The following is an 18533-nucleotide window of genomic DNA, read 5'->3' as shown; positions in this document are numbered from 1 at the left end:
GTTTCGCGTTCCTCTTTTATCTACTCGAGAAAAACGCGCTCCAATATGCGCACGTGTGCTCTCGGCGTTGCGTTACTTCGCCACTTTGCTCCCCTGAGGCCTCGGGCTCTCTCTCTCTCTCTCTCTCTCTCTCTCTCTCTCTCTCTCTCTCTCTCTCTCTCCTTCTTCTTCTTCATCTTCTTCTTTTTTTATTTCTTTTCTCCTTTTGCTTTTTGCGGAGGTTGAAAAGCTCTCGAGAGAGCATGGAGCCACAATTCTCGAAAGAAACGCGGAAATGTATAACTCGTCTCGGAGCACGAGAGAACACCGAAACGAACGAGTCATAGCTCGCATTGCGCCCTTAGCACGCATCAGTCGGGGAAGAGAAGAGCGCCGTGCCGCTGAGGGGATTAAAGTTGGCACCCTTTCGCAGGACTCGTGGACTCTGTCGACAGGCTCTGGGCTTGCTGTTTGTGAAGGAGGCTTGCTGCAACAGTCTCGCGCTCTTGTAACGACCGGCTATAAGCCCACAGTGTTTGCAAATAAATAAATAAATAAATAAACTGGAGAATATCGTCCCCAGCACTTCCAAGGCGCTTCACTGTCTCTCTTTTGTCTCTTTTGCTCGTGTGTAAGAAGACATTGACTATCGAGTGGCCAGTGCTTGCTCGGTTTTAGCTGAGGCTGGCCCGTTCTAGTAATCCCTTGTCAAGTGCCGTGCAATAGCTATATAAAAGAACAGCCTGGTTATAAAATAAATAAGCAAATAAATATAAAAACAACGACTCGTCGTGTTGGGCAGTGGCGTAGCCAGAAATTTTGTTCGGGGGGGGCTACGCCACTGGCCCCATGTGGTGTGTGTATATATATATATATATACACACACACATATACACATATATATATATATATATACCCATATATATATATATATATATATATATATATATATATATATATATATATATATATATATATATATATATATATGGGGCCAGTGGCGTAGCCAGAAATTTTGTTGTTGCATTTAAAAGCAAAAGTTTAATTCTAGTGACTACTGGTTTCAAATTTTTTATTTAGGTGGTCAATTATTTATTAAAAATTGGCCAAATCGAAAATTTTCGGAAAACGATACTATCAAGTTTAAAACTCCGTGACTCAACAATGAAAAATGATATCACAATTCTGTGAATTGCATCTAATAGTACATCTACAGCGGACAAAATGGATATGTTACACATGAATCTAAAAAAAAAATTCGTATTGTGGAAATACGGCTTGTGCAGAACCCTTGTACACAACGTAACCAATTCACGTAAGATACAAATTGACATAGCAAACTTGTCCGCTTTGACTGTTATAATAGATGCCGTTTACAGAACCGCAATGTCTGTTATTCATGCATAGCTATTAGTTTGTAAACGTCGTGCTTCTATATTTTCAAGCTTTCGAATTTTTCAAAATATTTTAAACAACATTCAGGCCCTAAATCGAAGTTTTGTTTCCAACAGAACTAGGATTTAACTTTCTCTCTCGAATGCAACGAATTTCAATAAAAGCGATTCGCAGGATTATCTAAGAAAAGGGTTTCTGCGTTTTACAAGTATTCGAATAGGCCGCGTCGGATTGGGCCCGAGCTAAAGCTTCCTCTTAAACAATTTGTCAAGGGATCAAATCCATGAATAATAACTGCATTGTCATTGCCAAAGATGCTGCAAACGAATTCTTGAACGCTACGCACAGTCAAAACAATAAAATATGTATTTTTTCATAAAAGAATATACTCGTATGTGCCAAAAATATTGCCCAAAATAACTGATATCAATGCTTCCATATTTTTGTCTATTTAAGTAAAGAAAATATCACACGAACTTTAGAACTGTATCAGTTCGAAACCAGGAAAGCAGTGCATGCCACTGATATGAAAAATTAAAAGGCAATGAACTGGACAAGTTGAGGACAAATATGTTGATGAAACTTTGTCATTCAAGAACCATGCTTACATTCTTGTATATATGCAATGGCCAGTGAAAAATCTCAATGACGATGTAATTTGTTTTAATGTATTACGCAGAAGCAGATGCCACCGGTCGTGTATCGTGAGTAATTGCACCGAAATCAGTCGCAACAGAGGGCACGTATAAAAAGCAGGAATTCTGCAAGATATACGAGGGCAAGTCAAATGAATGTGAGCCAACAACGGGGTACTTTATTTAAAAGTAGCCTTCATGAGAATTTAGACATTTGTCCCAGCGACTAACGAGTCGCGTGATTCCTGTCTTATAAAACTCCTTGGGTTGCTGCTTCAAAAAGTCTGTATCTGGTTCCCTTGAGCTGTTTTTTCGGCTGCCCCAAAATGTAGAAGTCGCAGGGTGACAGGTCTGAGCTGTATGGCGGATGCTGAAGCGTTTCCCAATTGAATTTAGCCAGTTTTGTATTAACCACATAAGCGACGTGGGGACAGGCATTGTCGTGGAACAAGATGACCCCATTCGTCAATTTTCCACGTTGTTCGTTCTTGATTGCGACAGACTGCCGTTCTGGCGTTTCACAATATCGGATATAATTGATAGCCTCTCAAGATTTAGCAAATTCTATCAGTAATAGACCCTGACGACCGAAAGAAAAGTCAACAACACCTTTCCAGCGGAAATGATGGCCTTTGCGTTCTTTGGGCGCGGTAAATTCGAATGTTTCCACTGTAAGCTTTGCCGTCGTGTTTCAGGCTCGTAGTAGTGGCACCAAGGTTCGTCCCCGATCACAATTAAAACATGAAGTCGTCATCCTCATTGTGATATCCGATCAGATGAGTCAAGGCAGCGCGAAACTTCTCCGTCTTCTCGCTATGGATCAAAATCTTGGGGATCCATTGCGCACCAAAGAGCCGATAACCGAGAAGCTCATGAATTAAGGCGTGAACCGAACCGTGACTGATGTTCAGACGGTCTGCCAGTTCATCGATGCTTATCCTCCGTTCTTGTTTCATCGGCTCATGAACCTTTGAAATTGTGTGGGGGGTGATTGCACGATGGTTTTGGCCCGGTCTTGGAATGTCTTTACAACGTCCTTTCAACCGTTTGCTCCAACGCTTCACAGTGGTCAATGAAATGCCGTGTTCAACGTAAACGGCAGCCATACGGCGATTAATTTCTGTTTCGGAAACACCTTTAGCTGTCAAAAACTTCGCGACACCGAGCTGTTCAACTTTTGAAGTGTCCATTATGTGACGCAACCATATTCAACCCAGTGTATGAGAGCATTAAAGAACATTTATCTTCACACCTGCGTGTCACTTTTGTAAATGAGACATGCTGTTCTCCTACGCGCATGCCTCGCAGATAATGAACCGAACCATTATTGCGCGGTTAGGGTGGGCGCACTTTCATTTGGCTCGCCCTCGTACATTAGAAATCCAAAGATACAATGGGATATACAAATGTGAAAATACGGCTTGATAAAGGACAAAAAAGTGTCACTGGAAACATAGTTCACTGCATGTATACACAAAACATCGCAACAAGATATTTAAGTATACGTATAAGTCTCCAATGAGTCTATGTATGTAAGAAAAAGTAACTGTATGTAATGCGTCAAACAAGGCAAATAAACATGTTGCACATTCATAGATTCACAGAATCCTAGATTCCGCCCCCATTCCATCCACTCCCCCCGATGTATTGCGCGCGATGGAAGGCGGCGCGCTTGCTCCCCGCTTTTCTCCTTTGCGCACACAAGACTGAGCCACCATCGTCGGCTCAGCCATTCCACCTCCCTCCCTACGCTTTCACTCACACATACAGCATGCAGCGCGTGGTCACGATTTTATCAGCCTTGGACTTTATACGAAACATGAGGGCGATGGCAGGAATGCGCCTGGAGGGTCCATATAATTGCTTTCGCAATAATATAATAAACGTATCCGGCAACTGAAGCGTCCCGTCACCCATTACTTTCCGCAAAAGAAATATCAAAATCGAACTTTCACCATGCGACAATTCGCTGCGCCGCAACAATGTATTTTTTTTTCTGTGGGGCGGAGGCACCGAAATGGAAAAAAAAAAACGCATAGGAAAGTATGTTGGCCAGAATCGAATGCCTACATCGGGCACCTAATGGGGCTACAGAATTAATACCGAAGAAAACATGAGACGATTGGCCCACTGAGAACCATACGCATATTGCTTAGCATCCTACACCGGCGAAACAAGACTTTCCGGAAAGGTTGCGCTCAAGGAACGCGGTGCATTCCTTCGAGTCCCCGCAGTGATGGCGGCGAGCGACCATTGTTTTTTTTTTCTCGTCTGCTAGCCAGAAAGCTTCCAAAACTCTGTCAGGTGAAAATCCACTCGGCCAGAGCAAACCGAACGCCCACCGAAGTGCACCGCGCGGTGGTCGGGGCCATACGAGAAAAACATATGCGCTCTGGCTCGCTCTGGCAGCCCGCGGGTAGGGTAGCGAGAACAAAATAAATTGAAGAGGCTCAATGTGTTCTCGGCGAATAAAAGTCAAAGTAGAAAAAAAATAAATAAGAGCGTAGTTACTTTGGCTGGCTTTAGTGTCTTGACATGGTTGTTCTGGCGTAGGTTAAAAAAGTGTTAATATTTTTTTATGTGACATGCACAAATGAACCACCCCAACACATCGTCTCATTGGACCTCGCTGCGTGCTTTGTCAACTCGTCTGCTAGTGTGTTGATTTGGCTTGTCTCGTTGTATGTTCCGATGTAAGACTTTAGAAAAGTCAATGGACCTTTGGCGTCAAATGTTTATAACAACATTAAACACACAAAGTTCCGCAATTGAAAATTTAAAGCACAACTTTGGAAATGTCAATGCACGTTTCACATCAAGAGATTGTGAGATTTATACCCATAAAGTTTCGCAATTGATATCCATGCGCTCCATAGATTCCGTGGCCTCAGTGAGATGCCGCGGCGCACCCGCTCACCATCAAAGCGCCCTTGAAACATTGTGCTCGGATGGGACTGCTTGGCGTTATGTGACTGCCAGTGTATGGGCGTTGCCACGAAATCCAGCCCGAGTTCGCAATCTTCGCGGTTAAATGTCTTTTCGAGCGTCAAAAAGACATTCTAGACAAAATCCAGAGTGATTTCCGGCGCCGGGGGTCGCTTTGGTCGGCGGTGCATGGAGAGCACGAAAAAATTTCGGGGGGGGCTGAAGCCCCATAAGCCCCCCCCCTGGCTACGCCCCTGGTGTTGGGCTATATGGGAAAGAAAAAGGGATAGAAGCGAATGTCAAAGTCCTGGACAAAACCTCCCGTCAGCACTTCAAACTCACGGACAAATTTTTTCTAACTTTTTATTAAGCCTTTATAAATCAAACTTGCATTCGAGGCATCTGCCAGGGCATTATAGTATCCATGCCGTTAAATTGGTAAATGATAGAAGTCGACTCTCATATGGAGGCAACACACTCAACGGTTTTATATATGAGTCGGCTACTTTCAAATAGTAAGGAAACAGGTGGCTTGGAAAATGAAACCTTACGCATGCAGCCTCGTATGCGCGGCTCAAAACCATTTGAGAAGCAAATTAAATTACGAATAGTTCCTTAGCAACAGCGAAAACCTTAAATTGGCTTGAGACCTCCTTGTAGCCAATTTTGTTTGTTGGTATGCAGAATTGTGTCCAGACTAGTGGAACTGTTAGCTCTCACATTTCACTCACCCTTATGGGATTCAGTTTTCTTATTATAGGTAATCATAAACATCGTAATACCGTTAAGAAAAAACGTAAACGTGGAAAGAAGAAATAGTTACTTAGCCATCGGTATTTGGCGCATCGCGTTGCCTGTTTCCACCGTAACTACATTTTTCTCCTTTTCTCCTTCCAACAAACGCCTGGAGACTTTGCCAGAGAGAGAGAAAGAAAAGCGAAGCAGAAAGGAACTGCGTCACTTCGTTGCTACGCTCACGTGTGTTCTTGTAAAAGTTCGTCCCTCGAAGCAGCGAAGTACCTCAGGTGCGCCTTCCTATCGTTTCAAGGGTTGTTGTTAACAGCCTGTTCGCGCTAATGCAGGTAAGTGGCTCGGACTGTTCGCGGCTTCGTTTCAACTTCGAGCAACGCCGTAACCCAACACCTGGGTCACCCGTCAAGGACGCGCCTCGAGTATGAAACTTGAGTAAAACTCACGTACGGGCAAACTGAAGCACGATCGGAAGTATGAAACTTGGGATCATATTAGTCATCTTATCGCGAGTCTCTGCTTAGGAGAGAGGAAAATATTAACCGAGAATGGGGGAGATGGGGAGAGCGAGATGGAGAAATGGAAGATGAAAGACAGGGGGATCAACTAGGATAAAGTCACGTTGGCTACACGGCGCTGGCAGACGTGGAAATGGCAGAAAATATTTGGATAAAGAAAGGAACAAAGCTCAGCTGACCCCTGCACTCTGCTAGCCTCCTGGTTAGCCCATGAGGCTAGCGTGCGTGCGTTTGTGCGTGTGTGTGCGTGTGCGTGTGCGTGTGTGCGTGTGCGCGTGCGCGTGTGCGTGTGCGTGTGCGTGTGTGTGTGCGTGTGTGTGTGCGTGTGCGTGCGTGTGTGCGTGTGCGTGTGTGTGTGTGTGTGTGTGTGTGTGTGTGTGTGTGTGTGTGTGTGTTTGTGTGTGTGTACGTGTGTGTGTGTTTGTGTGTGTGTTTTCGATGACTTCCCTCTGCACGAGCGTTAAGCTAAACTAACCTCGCCGCTTCAGTTGCAGGTAGTGCAATATAACGTAAGCGGACGTCAGTGACATGGAAACGACTTCTATATAGCTGGGCGTGACGCTATTTTGAAAGAAATGACAGAAATGTTCCATATCTTCTCGGCTTAGAATTGTTTTCCTGAATTCTACGAATGATTTCTTTCTTTCTTTCTTTCTTTCTTTCTTTCTTTCCTTCTTTCTTTCTTTCTTTCTTTCCTTCTTTCTTTCTTTCTTTATTTCCTAAGCGGCTACGTTCGAGCACCGTAATCCAAGATGAGAGCGGTGGTCGTGTGGGACAACGGGGCTAATGGTTATTACTACCCAGCACTAATGCTCTGTGTTTAAAACGTTTGGTTCTTGCCATGAAAAGGCAGCATCCAGTCATGCGATGTCCTTGCCTCCGCTGCAAACTTAATCATTCCCGTAGTTGACAACAAAAAGACACTAAACCTATCTGCAACAAATTTTAGTTAAAGCGTTCAACACAAAAATAAAAACAAGCTTCAGTACTAACACGGAGCACCATTACTTTTTTTTTTCACGTGGTTGGCACTGTACCTTATTTTCGTGACTTCCGCAATTAAGTTTCACATTGTTTCGTTTCCTCGCTGCTGATGCTTTCTCTTTGAGTCGTTGTTGAGTTTCGCTACTGCGCATATTGAGCAAATAAATGAATGCACGCTTCATTCCTGAGACGATAAGCGACCTTCTGCTATAAAGGCGTAGAGTTCCACACTTGCCCCTAGCAGCTGCTACATTTCAAGTTGCTTATAACTCAGTGAAGAGACCCAGTGGAGTGGTAATCATGTTTAAAAATCGAAATGATTTTTCATGTTGACCTCCACGATTTCTCAGGCCTTGGCTTGATCTATCGCGACCAGCCACAGGCAATAGCAGAGGATACCACCCACCATACTCGAGAACAACTCACCCGCCACAGAGGCTCAACAGCTCTGGTGTTGCGCTGCTAAGCACCAGGTCGCGTGATCAAAACCTGGCTCGCCAGCCACATTTCGACGGGGTCGAAATGCAAAAGCTCCCGTGCCCCGTGCATCGGGGGCGGGTTAAAGATCTCCAGGTAGTCAAAATCAATCCGGACTCCCCCACTACGGCGTGCCTCATGATCAAATCGTGGTTTTGGCACGTAAAATGACAGAATTCAATTCAATTCGAGAACAACTCGACCTCCGCGTTCGCTACACCACTGCCCGATGTGGCCTCCAATACGCGTGCACAGTTGTCCCCACTCTCGAAGTCTGCTTTATGCACAGAAGCTCGCACAAATTGCCAAGCGCCGAAGCTGCAGTGGCTAACGCACCCGCGTCATTCGTCTATGCATCGGTGCAGGGACATCAGCTAGAATCACAGAGGCGACTAACGGAGAGCAAAACAAACGCTATGAGTCACAGACAATTCGCGCGAAAACCTACAGGTCATGACATATGGACAGACACGCCCGCCAACTACAAATGGTTAATTATGAAGAATAAGTTTCAGAAGCCACTTATGCAGCTTCTTCACAAAGAAGGTACGCGCACATTTACTTAATTTTATATGCCACACGGGAGCCCGTGCGGCAAAAACAAAATATGAAAAGAAGAGTCGCAGTTTCGCCCGAATGGCGAATCATCGATTGCGATAGCAAATTAGTGGACAGCTATACAAAATAAGGATAATAGTTTTATCGGCCGTGTAAACTTATAAACATAGGCATACTAACTAAATTAACAAGCACGATGTCAAACGCGCACAAGCCAACATGAACACATCTCAATCGATGAGCACGGAAACTCGCTGTCAAAACGCTGCAGTGAAGTGACGCGGCAGCAGCAGCGAGCGAATTGACCATCGTGCACCCGCTCGCATCAACGCGAACTACGCCGTGAAAACACAGCGCAGCGCGATTCTGTACCCGTCGCAGATTGCTTTCCAGATACAGCGGCCACCCGGAGTAAAAATTGGAGGACGCTTAAGCTTCGCCTTCAAGAGTGGGACGCGACAGCGTTCCCGTCGACCCGCCAAGGGGTATAAGACAATGCGCTACGGCACAGCAATCACTTACGATGCGCCCCGCATCGGACTTAGCGCCCACCTATCACGCGGTGAACGTCGAGCAACGCAGCGTTCGGCGCGACAACGAAACGTGCGCCTGAGCGAACGAAACGAACCAAAGAACTCGGTGTCTCGGAGGGGAAACGATCTTTGCCAGCGAAACGTCGTGATCGGCACGGGCAGAGAGATAGATAGTAATCTAAACCGGGAGCCCGGCGAAGCGTCGTCAGGGGAGAGGGAGTCCCGCGACGCGCCTGGCAGCGGTCCCAATGCGCGCGCGGCGCGCCTCCTGTCGGGGCAGCGCCGTACATTGAGAGGAGGGGGTCTTCTGTGTTTGCCGCAAGATGGCTCTGCGTGTGCGGAAAGCGCAAAAGAAATGCAGCGGAAACGCACTTCGCAACTCGTGTAATTGTGACTTCTGTACGTTACATGTTCATAATTACCGATATACACCGCAGTATAACTTTCCACGGCTGGTTTCGAAGGCAACACCGCATTCACTAGAGGCGCGTTTGCACCGCTTGGAAGCATCGAACTCGTGGCTGAGTGATAGCGTCTCCGTCTCACACTCCGGAGACCTGGGTTCGATTCCCGCCGGGCCAATCTTGGAAGTTGCTTTTTATTTATGAAGCGCCTGCCGTGATTTATCGCTCACGGTCAACGCCGCCGACGCCGACACCCGACGCCGACGACACCGGCTTTTCTGCGACACGAGCTCCTTAACGCTATCGCGTTAAAACGCGCCCCCTCTATGCCTTCCCCGCGAAGCCTAGCGCGCGACAGAAGGCGGCGCGCTTCCTCTACGCTTTCCGCGGCTGCGTGCGCGAGATTGAGCCGCCATCGCCGGCTCGCCCTCGCACGATTTCCCTCGCGCATACAGCATACGGTGCGCGGCGACGATTTTATCGCCTTTGAACTTTGTACGGAACGTCATCGCAATGGCGACGGCAGAAATGCTCCTAGAGTGTTCATATAATTGTTATCGCAATAAAAGAACGCAGCCCTCTTGTAAACTTTTGCAGCACTAAACGCACGTAGAATAATTGCTCGCTTAAGGCTCCTCATTATTTGCAAGTACGTGCTCCAAATTTAGAAACACTGCCTCGCCCTAACAAGTAGCACCAACACAGCTGTCCGCTAGTTATATGAACTTTCTCAGAAAGAAATATGCACTCATTACCAAACCAGTTTAGAAGAGCGGCCGCCCCCTTAACCGTGGGAACTCCTCATGCGGTTCGGTACAACGCCTACAGGTGTCCGTAATATTTTGCCTCAGGCTCAGTCATTTTCCCACAACCTCGCTCCTGTTGCAAGATTTCAGAAGAGCGTTTGATGCTCGCCTCCGCAGCCCGTCAACGCGAAAGTGCATCTCTCGATCAAGCAACCCGTGAGTGGGGCTGACAGGTAAGCCGGCGCTTTTGGCATCTCGCTCGAGCATTGCCTCACCGGCGGTCGTTCGTCTTTCGCCTGTCCCTTATGTAGAGTGCCTCTGCATAAGTAGCGCTCTATACTATCACCTTCGCCATATTGGGTTCGGCGGCCTACGGAATTCGTTGAGCATACGATAGTTTTGGCAGCCTCCCCTGCCACGTGTGTGCGCTGCATCGGAAACTGATTCATTTGCGACCGAATAGTGCAACTACTTCTTCGGATGGTAAGGTGTACTTCGATCTGCATATACGCAGCTCGCAACGGCTGCCGCTCGATCAAAAGAAGCGCCGCCAACGCAACTGATATTACGACAGGTCGCTTCATAATAATCATCATAAACACAGTAAAGACAGTATATCGCGTTCTTCGTCCTCCCAAGCGCCGTTCATGCTTCAGAAGTACTCCTTGGCCTAGTTGGTGCTTAATAACACGCGCAGAAAGGCAGAAACCTACATGTAGGGGGGGGGGGGGGGCGGAGCAGGTGAGACTCAGGTGAGGAGGTGAGGAGAGCAGGTGAGACACAAACAGACAGACAGACAGACAAACAGACAGACAGACAGACAGACAGACAGACAGACAGACAGACAGACAGACAGACAGACAGACAGACAGACATCACACGTACACGACCACAGTGTCGGTTGCAATTACCGCACAGTACCACGGCACAATAACATGTGGCGCTCACGTGACCACGTGAGGCCACGTGATCTCAACTATAGGGTATCGGAAACACCCGTTTGCTCTCTAATCCGCGCCACCATCTACCTGTTTCTTAACGTTGCGCCCATTCTTTTCGTTACATCACTCTTTTAGCTGTCCTTAACTTCACAGGTTTCTGTGTTATCCTTAAATTTTAAGTGTCATAGCTTAGTGCAAGTATAATGCTCGAATCGTAGACAACTTTTTTATTTGTTTAAGAATATTGGTAGTGATTTTGCAATGCCTGTCATATGCTCTCCTATCTATTTGTATTCGCCTGAAAAGTTATTTCTCATGGTCGTGGTCCGCTTGTTCCCCTTGCCAGGCTATTGAGCATTACATTAGTCATTTTCGATCGAATGTTCAAACTTACCCTTAGAATTCCCAAGTTATTTTTCAATCGTTCTATGTCATCCTCAGTGTGGCTGAAAAAATGTAACTCATAAGGGTCGCCGTTCGGGCTAGTTAGTATGTCATGATTACTGGGGATGTCACGATTACAAGACTGTTGTTCTTTTCTTCTTATTTTTTTTTCTGGCAGCCTACTGATTCCCGTGTTTTACCATAATAGATCTCAGCTGGAAGTAGCACTCGTGCTTGCTTGCCTCTTCGTACAGTTGTTAGCTTGCTTCGCGCTACCACTCTCCCCAATTCCTGAAGAACTTGAGGTCATCTGTAAAAATGTTGCAAAGACATTCCCCATTGATCATCGCAACTAATATTTCCCAGTCTACAATTTTGAATACTTTTTTCCAAGCGTGCAGTGAAGAACATTGGAATGATTGTGTCTACTTGTCTGACACCATTCTTATTAGTTGTTTTTGTTTTACGCTTATCTTGCTGAGGAAAATGGTCGCTGTCGAATCTCCAGATATTCTCCAGGATTACCTATCTAAATCCTCTACTTCCTGACTACGCAATTCTTGCATCACTACCGGTACCTATGTCAAATTCAACAACTTCTTTTGTAGCCCATGAACGTTATAAAAGGGGCAAGTTATAATATTCCACAGACTTACCCATTACCTAATTGATGACATTAATATAACCCACAATGATTATTATTTTTCTACATCCATCCTGCCTTATTCTTATCCTGCCCTATTTTGCGAATATTTTGAGCGTATTTAGTTCCTATTTTTTTAGCTCTGTAATGCGTCGAATTTTTAACAAGCGTTAACCACCTAAAAGGAGAAAAACATTCTGCAATATCGCTGGCATGCCTGTGCTAACTAGACGCTTATTTTTATGCAGCCTGCACAACGACTGGTATCACCTGCAGATGCAGTGCTGTGAATTTACTGATGCAGAACAAAAGTCTCCGAACAAAAAGGGAAAAATTACGTTAAAAATTCCAAAATCGATTCAAGAATGTCTTCTGACAAAAGCACGACTATAAAACAAGCGTTACTCCATCAAATGAATTTGGAGGGACAACACCTGTGAGAAAAAGAAGAAAAAAAAGGAAGAAGACGGGCTGATATAACTGCAGTCATTTAACCTTAAGAAAATTTTTACTAAGCTTTCTTCCCTTTGAAAAATTTTGAAACTCATACGGTCTATTATTTAGCCAAGCAACGAATCATTGGTTTCTTATTGCCAAACCGCTGCGCTCTTAGCCCACGGCCAAAGTGCGAACGCGTTTTCGTGAAAGTTTCGTGTGCGTCCCGCGTTCAGTCAGTCATTCAGTCAATCCCTAATCCGAGTGATAATTTATTAATTGATAACTGACTCGTAATGCGCAGCCCCCCGACGCACAGCACCCGAGCGCAACTATTCGCTGCGTCCCGCCGGAGGCCGAGCCAGAGCTCCACGAGACCTGCGCCCAACCGTCAAACGATCCCTGCGTCACGTGGTGTTCCCCAGACTCCGCTAAGGGAAGCCGGAGAAGCGGGAGAGGAGAGACGCGAGAGCGCCGTGACGTAGTCGTCGGCTCGGCCGCGCGAAACGCGCCGCTACGAGATCCGCATCAGACGCCGCCGCTCACGGCTCACCGCCGTCCCCCACCACTCGCTCCCTCGGATGTCAAGGAAGGAGTGCGGTCGGGAAGAGTTCGCCGTGGTGAAGTGAGACGAGCTTCGCCTACTCGCCAAGTTGGCCGAGTCGCTGTGCGCGCGAAGGATTTCGTCCGTTGCTTCCGTTTCATTTTTGGAGGCGTCACTGAAAACAGCGCTCCGACTGATACCTCAGAGGTCAGGCGTCAAGCTCGGCCTGGACTGGAGAACCTGGAGACGAGCGCTTCGCGAACGCAGGTGAGTAAGCTGTGGCTCTCCCGTTACCGAGAACTTCGAAAAGCCGGTACCGTAATGGCAAAGTACGTAGTGCGCTCGAGCGATTCGTAAGGCAAGACGCAAGCCGGTAGGCATACTGAGCACTACTGATAGAGAAAGCTGCCAGAGCTGCAAGACCAGGCGGTTTGTACAAGAGCGAAATTTGTGAATTCAACAACTGTATCTCCCGCTCTACCTGCTTATTTTCCTTCTTTCTTTTTTTCTCTTCGTTTTTTTTTGCAAGGGGGCCTCATGTATGTTATTGCCGCAGATATCGTTTTCGTACGCTTTTAGAGTGGAAGGGTAGGAAAGGATTCGTTTACTTGTGTTCAGGTCTACTTGCTACTTCATTTGAAGATAAATTACGTAAGACAAGTCAGTGGGCACGACTTAGGTGTTGTAGAAGCCGTTGATACAGTTAGCGCGATGGTCGGTCCATAATAAGGCAAACTGAAACAAACGTACGTAATTTATGAAGTTAAAATTAAGGCACCAGAGACGGAGAGAAAAAAAAGGACACGTAGTTTTGAGACCCTAATCTACAACCAGTTTGTTTTTCTTGTTTTAGACATTCTTACGGGTGGACCATGTGGAAAGGGGTCACTTCGGCTTATTTTACCTGAATTACCGCTTGTCTAGTTTACTGATTGCCGTATAAATTTATGACGCGTATTCATGATGAAGCTGAAGAAGATAATGAAATGTGTGCCACATCAACATGGTGTCGGCCATCAAGCCTTTGTTAAATATATGGATATTAGCTGCTAACGCGCGTTAGCGTGCGTTGTTCTCCTGCGGTTGCTGCTTACGGCGCGACCGTATGGGCACCGTACCTTGAAGGCGATCTGCGACGTGGCCAAAGTGCGCGCCCGCGCGGACATAGACCTTCAAAGCGATCTGCGATGTTTGCAGAGTTCGCGAAGTGCTGGCAGCTTCGTGTGCGCTGTGCTTTCGGCGTTTCGTTCGCACTGAAGCGAGAGGTGCACGAAGGTCAATTCGCTCGTTGCTGCTGCCACCATTCCTCACTCCGGCGTTTTCACAGCGAGTTTCCGCGGTCATCGAGCCAGATGTGTTCACGTTTACCTGTATTCGTGACACCGTACTCGTTAATTTAGTTAGTAAGTGAATGTTTACAATTTTATACGGCCGATAAGACTGCTATCCTTACTTCGTGTAGCTACCGACTAATTTGCTATCGCGATAAATGCTTCGCCTTTCGGGCGGAATTGCGACTTTTTTTTTTATTTTTGAAATGCTATCACTTGTCGACCCACCTCGATGTACAACTTTCAAAAAGTTTACTCAGTAGTTTTCTCTCTGCACAACGCCGCAGTCAACGCTCCGACCTGGATATGCGGTTATATTTTTCGATTGTTCGTGATTAAAAAGTACAACAAATCAACTGTCTCTTTTTAGCTTATAACAAAGCTGCGTTGGCGATTATGACGTTCATCTTCATTTCTTAAACCTCGGCGACGCATTTGGTTGATAAAAAGCACCGTGCTGCGTGGCACGTACTTACATCGTTAGTGAGAACGCGTCTATGACCTAATGAAATGCATGCCAATTATTATGACAAGTCTTGGCTGCCATGTTATTTACGATCCATGTGTTTGCCTGCCGCTGACAGTTGTTACCAATGTTATCAAGTACCAGAAAAGCGTCTGGTTCAATTAACTTTCTTTGCGAGACGGGAACAGGGGAACATGAAGATGAGAGAGAAATATCACAAAATTGATATTTGGAGACACCATGATTAGCCAATACGGGAGAGACACGAAGCAGGCAGGCGGCAGGCCTACTTGTTGCCATGAGGCACGTTAATGCATAAAACATGGTAAAGCATGCCGTCGAGTGTGATGCCGTAAGGCAAGTTTCCAAGAAGTAACTTCTTTAATATTTATTATTGCTATTTAAAACAGTACAAAAGGGAAGAAGACGACAGCTATACAGCATTCAGGATTTCACGGAATCGTCTCGGTTTTGGTAGGTTATAGTTTGATGGCTAATGGCATACAAATCACGTGAAGCGCGTTGGCGGAAAAATGCCGTTATGGCGAACCATAATCGGCAAGTTAAGGACAAAGAAGCTCCGGACCAGCGTGCACCGCACGCTCGAGAAAGTATGGCACGCAGAGAGCATCCGGGGATTCTCAGTAGCAGGGCACTGGCTGATTGCTGCTTCAGGTCGAATGGGATTTAATAGATATGTGGGGCTTATATCTATCTCATATTAGCGCCATTCTACAAGATTGACTCCTTCTGGTAAATTTAGCTCGCTCGCTCGCTCGCTCGCTTACTCACTCACTCACTCACTCACTCACTCACTCACTCACTCACTCACTCACTCACTCACTCACTCACTCACTCACTCACTCACTCACTCACTCACTCACTCACTCACTCACTCACTCACTCACTCACTCACTCGCTCGCTCGCTCACTGCCGCCGACTATATGAACCTACGCCTTCTATGTTGAACATAGCCCTCTGGGGCATAGTGGTGGTATCCATACGTAATCCGGTGGTTCATATCGTTCATTTCCAAATTGGCACATCTGGGCCGTGACTTTGTAAGCGTTGCCTTCCGCTTGATTCTATATCACTCTTATAATCAACTGTTCATGGCTGGCTGATTCTACTGATAACGCAAGCGTCGCTGTGTGCACTGACGTAGAGCCAGAAGCGCGAAATTGAATAGCAGCGGAAAAAGCATCGTTACAAAATCTGGCCCCAGAGGGCACTTGACCGACCCTAAGACCATGTCAAGGTGAATGAATATTCACGTCTTTCCAAACAACCGTAAATAATTCTAAAAACGTGCGCTCAGCTAGAGCAACTTTCCGAAGCGCGAGCGGCTGTGATGAATGCCCTGTCACCACCCAGACGCTGATAATATTTCGTCTCGCCTCTGGGGACCGTGTTATAAAACACTTTGGGCGCACCCTTTCGTGGGCACGTTCATCATCTTCGTGGCTTCTCGGTTGAATACGGAAGCCAAACGCGAAATTTTTCGCTGACGTCTTGAGCTGCCACCAAGTATCACTTTGTCGCTATTTTTCTCGCTATGTGATTTTCTGTTAAGTTACCGCGTGTCCCTCTTTGCTCCCATTCATCTAACGCAACTATATATTTAAAAAGGGAAAGCTGCATGGTCCCAGCACCAAAATTAAGTTTTGCAAGATTGACGAAGCGAACAAAACTGTTTAAGCGATTCTTTACGAATTGCGGGAAAGTCCAACAGGCACTGTCAGCAAAGATGTTACAGTAACGTGACCTCCTGCTAGATATAGAGAGAAACGAAGAGGAGATGGTAGGGTGGTTAACCAAGGACGTGCCCGGTTGGCTACCCTACACTTGGGGAGGGGAAAAAGGGAATAGCAGATAAGTATCGACAGAGAAGAAAAAAAAATATTCAGTCCAAGAGGAATCTCCAGTGTCACAAGCATTCATGGAGAAACTTGAAATGATGAGGCACAGAAAAACGTGTGTGCCGTGTATGTTTTCCCCTGTCAATCCCAAACGCGTGCTATATACCTCACTGCTCTTCAAGCGACAATGAGTAGTATGGAGATAACGCTATATAGTGCTACCAGAGCGGTTGAAATAGCCATTGCCGAGTTTAAAACAGAGATGTTGAATAGGCACAGTTTTGTCTAAACCCAAGAGCTCGGTACAAAGCCCATCCATCGGCATTCCTTTTCACCACGGTCTGCGCCGTCGTACCGTGAGGGTTGAAACAGTATAAGATATACCGGCCATATGCGACATTCTGCACTGAGGGAGCTGTCATGAGCTAGAAAAACATGGTTTTTGCCATGTATATATATATATATATAAACTGCTGGAAGAGTTTGTACATTGGCTATTTTATTGATATGTTCAAAATTAGACGTTGAATTGAACTGAATCCTGGGGTTTCACGAACCAAAAACACGATTTTATTATGAGGCATGCCGTAGTGGAGGACTCCGGATTAATTCTGACCACCAGGGGATCTTTAACGTGACTCCAGTGCACGGGACACGGGTGTTCTTATTTTCACCCTTACCTAAATGTGGTCGCCGCGACCGGGATTTGATCCCGCGACCAAGTGCTTAGCAGCGCAACACCATAGCCGCATGGCCACCACGGCGGGCAACAAAGTCGCAGTTTCGCCCGAAAGGGGAACAAACAATTGCGGTAGCAAATTACTGGACAGCTATCCGAAGTAAGTAGTTTAGTTTTATTGGCTGTATAAGCTTGTAAACATAGGCATACTAACAAAATTAACAAGCATTGTGTCACGCGCGCACGACAAAACCATGAGCGTATCTTACTCGATGGCGGCGGAAATTCGCTGTCAAAACACTGGAGTGAGGAAGCGCGGCATCTTCATCGAGTGAACTGACCTTCGTGCTGCATCTCGCATCAACGCGAACCAAGCCGCGAAAACACGGCGTACGGTGGACTCTGTCCGCGTCGCAAATGACTTTCAGGATACAGCTGCCCGCCGGGCAGCTGTATCCTGAAAGCCATCTGTATCCTGAAGCCAGCTGTATCCTGAAGTCCGGGCTGGGGCCGCCCGGACTAAAAACTCAACCCCCCCCCCCCTCCCCTATCCCTGCCCTCCGCCCAGAGCTTTGCGTGCGCCGCCAGATGGCGCACTTTCTCTTATTTTTTATTATTTTTTTTTACGACGGCGCACTTTTTCCTGGCTTCCATTTCTTGCTGTGCGAGATTGAGCCGTGTTCCCGCGCCGTGTTCCGTGTTCCGAGCCGTGTTCAACGCTTTCGCTCGCATATGCAGCATACGCCGCGCGGCGATGTTATCGTCCTTGAACTTTATGTGGAACATCACGGCGACGGCGACGGCAGAAATGCGCCTGGAGTGTCCACATAATCGCAATCGCACTAAAATTAGATGTTGGCGCATGAATGCGGCACGTTGTGTAGACTCAGTGCGAACATTCAAATGTGCGTGAAACTGTGCTCTCTCTATCTCCTGTCTCTCTCTCTCTTTTCATCCCTATATCCCTTCCCCCAGTGCCGGGTAGCAAACCGAACGTGCGTCTGGTTAACCTTCCTGCCCTTTCCTCTCATTTATTTATCTTCCTCTCTATCGCTTTCTCTCTCTCCGGGCCGTGGCACGTACCCTGTTTGCCATCCCCTGGCTACGCCACTGATTGTTATACACTCACACCCAACTCTGATACTTTTGTGCACCTAACGTGCCGCCTGGCGTTTTTGAATACAAAGTCTTTTTTGCAGACTTCAGAAGGGTTTGGCGTATCTGGGATCTGGCTACGTTGTAATCGCTTCTAGGTGACTTGTAGATGTCGCACAAACGTGTCAATTGTATGAAATGACACCTAGCCACGTCGAGAATACGCGGCAATAGTCAGGAACAGAGAATAT

General features: G+C 46.5%; 1 protein-coding gene across 4 annotated transcripts in view; it reads left to right on the top strand.

Annotated features, from left to right (window-relative positions):
* Positions 1–18533, top strand: part of LOC135904141 (vasopressin V1a receptor-like) — a 68077-nt gene that overhangs the window by 10531 nt on the left and 39013 nt on the right. Inside the window, exon 1 of one of the 4 annotated variants that reach the window (XM_070536034.1) lies at positions 10021–10137. The exons of 2 other annotated variants lie outside the window; for them this stretch is intronic. The gene's annotated coding sequence lies outside the window, so the exon portion shown is untranslated. Of the gene's footprint in view, positions 1–10020; positions 10138–12863; positions 13119–18533 lie in introns of those variants that run through there. One more of the 4 variants, XM_065434763.2, reaches the window with a different exon arrangement.

This window comes from Dermacentor albipictus, chromosome 1 (assembly GCF_038994185.2).
Source record: "Dermacentor albipictus isolate Rhodes 1998 colony chromosome 1, USDA_Dalb.pri_finalv2, whole genome shotgun sequence".
Classification (NCBI taxonomy): Eukaryota; Metazoa; Arthropoda; class Arachnida; order Ixodida; family Ixodidae; genus Dermacentor; species Dermacentor albipictus.
This window is presented reverse-complemented; position numbering and strand designations above follow the sequence as displayed.